This window comes from Phyllobates terribilis, unplaced genomic scaffold (genome assembly GCF_046119375.1).
Source record: "Phyllobates terribilis strain yellow unplaced genomic scaffold, ASM4611937v1 Scaffold_4__5_contigs__length_816908805, whole genome shotgun sequence".
NCBI lineage: Eukaryota > Metazoa > Chordata > Amphibia > Anura > Dendrobatidae > Phyllobates > Phyllobates terribilis.
Window position 1 is genome coordinate 691,242,225 of NW_027362764.1, and position 5,000 is coordinate 691,247,224.

The 5,000-nt window shown below is 54.7% G+C and overlaps 3 non-coding genes across 3 annotated transcripts; all 3 read left to right on the forward strand.

Moving 5' to 3' along the window:
• The first annotated feature begins 1,170 nt into the window (after positions 1-1,170).
• LOC141266376 (5S ribosomal RNA) lies at positions 1,171-1,289 on the forward strand. Its single transcript, XR_012320414.1, has one exon. It is a non-coding gene; the product is annotated as a 5S ribosomal RNA (ribosomal RNA).
• A 1,706-nt stretch (positions 1,290-2,995) lies between these two features.
• On the forward strand, positions 2,996-3,114 carry LOC141267947 (5S ribosomal RNA). Its single transcript, XR_012321356.1, has one exon. It is a non-coding gene; the product is annotated as a 5S ribosomal RNA (ribosomal RNA).
• A 1,706-nt stretch (positions 3,115-4,820) lies between these two features.
• LOC141266747 (5S ribosomal RNA) lies at positions 4,821-4,939 on the forward strand. Its single transcript, XR_012320773.1, has one exon. It is a non-coding gene; the product is annotated as a 5S ribosomal RNA (ribosomal RNA).
• Positions 4,940-5,000: the final 61 nt, after the last annotated feature.

The following is a 5,000-nucleotide window of genomic DNA, read 5'->3' on the forward strand; positions in this document are numbered from 1 at the left end:
TCAACAAACAACACCTATAGGGACGGCACAGCCTATGCATCGGTCCTTCGGAGACCGCCCCAGAACGGCCAGAGTTCTCGTCCCCACGCGAGCCTGAGGAAGGCTGGCCGGGCGATGGGCCAAGCAGCGTCTACTGGCCATACCACCTTGGATACGTCCGATCTCGGAAGCAAAGCAGAGATGGGTTCGGAAATACTTGGTTGGGACACCTCCTGAGAACACCAGGTATTGTAGACAATTTTGATGACGTTTTGCCATCTTGCCCAGCTCGGCTAGCATTGAGTGGCGCCTTGCTGGACACCGACCTTACGTAAAGTAGAGGCTGGAAGTCCCAAGCATCCCAAGCCCCCCAAGACCTCTAAGATAAGGACGCAACCCCGCCGCCTCTACCAGGCCTCACACCGAGCTCCTTGCCACGGCTAGGAGCGCTTATTGACCCCGCAGCCGGCCGTATGCAAATGATGGCGTTAAAAGCATCTCGCGCTGTGAAGGGGCCAGGCTTTCAGCAGCTGCCCAGGGGATGGTTTTAGAGGGCGACCGCCTAACGAGGGCCAGCAGAAGTAACGTCTTCTTCTTCAAAGAATCTTGTGTAACTAACCCAATCAGACAGCTGCCCAGGAGCTAACCTCAGTGCTAGGAAGGAGCGGGAGAGAATTGAGGGGGTGGTTCCTGCTAAGGCCCTGAAATAATAATAAGACAGGCAGGAGAGTCTGACGCATGGTGGCGGAAAAGCTGCAGGTGCAAATAGGGAATGTGGTCTCGTGCGAGCAACTTGTGCATGCTCGCTGTGTGTGAGTGTGCGCTTCCTAGGTACGGCGCGCTGCAGACAGTCAAAAGGGTTGCTCCCTTTCATTAAAAGTTAATCCCCGGCTGCAGGCTATTAGAAAGCAACTAACCGCGCTCTACTCACCCTACCCAGGTCTACCGGTGAGTCTCGCCGCTGCTCCCGGCCTGTGGCATTGGCCGCGACGCTGACGTTCCGTCGACAGCGCGGCAGCCGATCAGTGAGCTCAGCGGCTCTGAGCGGGGCGTTCTGTCTACAAGACCTTTTTAAGGAGCCAGCAAAAAAGTGAAGAGAAAAGAAAGCACAAAAGCACCTTGTCTTACTAAGCACTGGAAAGGGCAACCGGACGTCAAAGTGGAAAAGCAGCAAGTGAGAGGCCTGTCTCTGCATACGGCCACACCACCCTGAACACACCCGATCTCGTCTGATCTCGGAAGCTAAGCAGGGTTGGGCCTGGTTAGTACTTGGATGGGAGAATGCCTGGGAATACCAGGTGCTGTAGGCTTTCGCCTTTTCTTACTTCCACCAGCAGGGGTCACTCTCCTCTATGCCTTTTTTCCATTCCTTTTTTCACAAGCGCACACATGCTCCTTTCTTCTTTTCATTTGCTTTCTCTCTTGCGCTATTTAATCCTTGCAAAATACCAGCATCCTTCTCATCACCGTGGGCCTCCAGCATTGTTGCTTATTTACTTTTAATACTAGGCTTCCTTTCACCAGGACCAGCGACTCCCGCATGACTGGAGGCAACCACCGCTGACCTGGAGGCAACCACCAGTAACCTGGAGGCCAGTTTACAGCACAACCCAAGCAAAACACCTTTGCAGGCCACACGACCCCCCCGAAGAGCAGCTCAAATTCACTCGCAACCATCTCACCCTCTTCCTTCATTCACTCCTGGGCGTTTCGCTCCACCCCAAGTTGCGGGTCCAGCTTGCTCTTTCTGTCACATCCCCGCGATGAACGGTTTAGCCTGCAGGAGACCCTGCGCCGAGCCATTTTTAAACACATCTGATGCGGCAGGTGTTTCATTGCTCAACAAACAACACCTATAGGGACGGCACAGCCTATGCATCGGTCCTTCGGAGACCGCCCCAGAACGGCCAGAGTTCTCGTCCCCACGCGAGCCTGAGGAAGGCTGGCCGGGCGATGGGCCAAGCAGCGTCTACTGGACATACCACCTTGGATACGTCCGATCTCGGAAGCAAAGCAGAGATGGGTTCGGAAATACTTGGTTGGGACACCTCCTGAGAACACCAGGTATTGTAGACAATTTTGATGACGTTTTGCCATCTTGCCCAGCTCGGCTAGCATTGAGTGGCGCCTTGCTGGACACCGACCTTACGTAAAGTAGAGGCTGGAAGTCCCAAGCATCCCAAGCCCCCCAAGACCTCTAAGATAAGGACGCAACCCCGCCGCCTCTACCAGGCCTCACACCGAGCTCCTTGCCACGGCTAGGAGTGCTTATTGACCCCGCAGCCGGCCGTATGCAAATGATGGTGTTAAAAGCATCTCGCGCTGTGAAGGGGCCAGGCTTTCAGCAGCTGCCCAGGGGATGGTTTTAGAGGGCGACCGCCTAACGAGGGCCAGCAGAAGTAACGTCTTCTTCTTCAAAGAATCTTGTGTAACTAACCCAATCAGACAGCTGCCCAGGAGCTAACCTCAGTGCTAGGAAGGAGCGGGAGGGAATTGAGGGGGTGGTTCCTGCTAAGGCCCTGAAATAATAATAAGACAGGCAGGAGAGTCTGACGCATGGTGGCGGAAAAGCTGCAGGTGCAAATAGGGAATGTGGTCTCGTGCGAGCAACTTGTGCATGCTCGCTGTGTGTGAGTGTGCGCTTCCTAGGTACGGCGCGCTGCAGACAGTCAAAAGGGTTGCTCCCTTTCATTAAAAGTTAATCCCCGGCTGCAGGCTATTAGAAAGCAACTAACCGCGCTCTACTCACCCTACCCAGGTCTACCGGTGAGTCTCGCCGCTGCTCCCGGCCTGTGGCATTGGCCGCGACGCTGACGTTCCGTCGACAGCGCGGCAGCCGATCAGTGAGCTCAGTGGCTCTGAGCGGGGCGTTCTGTCTACAAGACCTTTTTAAGGAGCCAGCAAAAAAGTGAAGAGAAAAGAAAGCACAAAAGCACCTTGTCTTACTAAGCACTGGAAAGGGCAGCCGGCAACCGGACGTCAAAGTGGAAAAGCAGCAAGTGAGAGGTCTGTCTCTGCCTACGGCCACACCACCCTGAACACACCCGATCTCGTCTGATCTCGGAAGCTCAGCAGGGTCGGGCCTGGTTAGTACTTGGATGGGAGACCGCCTGGGAATACCAGGTGCTGTAGGCTTTTGCCTTTTCTTACTTCCACCAGCAGGGGTCACTCTCCTCTATGCCTTTTTTCCATTCCTTTTTTCACAAGCGCACACATGCTCCTTTCTTCTTTTCATTTGCTTTCTCTCTTGCGCTATTTAATCCTTGCAAAATACCAGCATCCTTCTCATCACCGTGGGCCTCCAGCATTGTTGCTTATTTACTTTTAATACTAGGCTTCTTTTCACCAGGACCAGCGACTCCCGCATGACTGGAGGCAACCACCGCTGACCTGGAGGCAACCACCGGTAACCTGGAGGCCAGTTTACAGCACAACCCAAGCAAAACACCTTTGCAGGCCACACGACCCCCCCGAAGAGCAGCTCAAATTCACTCGCAACCATCTCACCCTCTTCCTTCATTCACTCCTGGGCGTTTCGCTCCACCCCAAGTTGCGGGTCCAGCTTGCTCTTTCTGTCACATCCCCGCGATGAACGGTTTAGCCTGCAGGAGACCCTGCGCCGAGCCATTTTTAAACACATCTGATGCGGCAGGTGTTTCATTGCTCAACAAACAACACCTATAGGGACGGCACAGCCTATGCATCGGTCCTTCGGAGACCGCCCCAGAACGGCCAGAGTTCTCATCCCCACGCGAGCCTGAGGAAGGCTGGCCGGGCGATGGGCCAAGCAGCGTCTACTGGCCATACCACCTTGGATATGTCCGATCTCGGAAGCAAAGCAGAGATGGGTTCGGAAATACTTGGTTGGGACACCTCCTGAGAACACCAGGTATTGTAGACAATTTTGATGACGTTTTGCCATCTTGCCCAGCTCGGCTAGCATTGAGTGGCGCCTTGCTGGACACCGACCTTACGTAAAGTAGAGGCTGGAAGTCCCAAGCATCCCAAGCCCCCCAAGACCTCTAAGATAAGGACGCAACCCCGCCGCCTCTACCAGGCCTCACACCGAGCTCCTTGCCACGGCTAGGAGTGCTTATTGACCCCGCAGCCGGCCGTATGCAAATGATGGCGTTAAAAGCATCTCGCGCTGTGAAGGGGCCAGGCTTTCAGCAGCTGCCCAGGGGATGGTTTTAGAGGGCGACCGCCTAACGAGGGCCAGCAGAAGTAACGTCTTCTTCTTCAAAGAATCTTGTGTAACTAACCCAATCAGACAGCTGCCCAGGAGCTAACCTCAGTGCTAGGAAGGAGCGGGAGGGAATTGAGGGGGTGGTTCCTGCTAAGGCCCTGAAATAATAATAAGACAGGCAGGAGAGTCTGACGCATGGTGGCGGAAAAGCTGCAGGTGCAAATAGGGAATGTGGTCTCGTGCGAGCAACTTGTGCATGCTCGCTGTGTGTGAGTGTGCGCTTCCTAGGTACGGCGCGCTGCAGACAGTCAAAAGGGTTGCTCCCTTTCATTAAAAGTTAATCCCCGGCTGCAGGCTATTAGAAAGCAACTAACCGCGCTCTACTCACCCTACCCAGGTCTACCGGTGAGTCTCGCCGCTGCTCCCGGCCTGTGGCATTGGCCGCGACGCTGACGTTCCGTCGACAGCGCGGCAGCCGATCAGTGAGCTCAGCGGCTCTGAGCGGGGCGTTCTGTCTACAAGACCTTTTTAAGGAGCCAGCAAAAAAGTGAAGAGAAAAGAAAGCACAAAAGCACCTTGTCTTACTAAGCACTGGAAAGGGCAGCCGGCAACCGGACGTCAAAGTGGAAAAGTAGCAAGTGAGAGGCCTGTCTCTGCCTACGGTCACACCACCCTGAACACGCCTGATCTCGTCTGATCTCAGAAGCTAAGCAGGGTTGGGCCTGGTTAGTACTTGGATGGGAGACCGCCTGGGAATACCAGGTGCTGTAGGCTTTTGCCTTTTCTTACTTCCACCAGCAGGGGTCACTCTCCTCTTTGCCTTTTTTCCATTCCT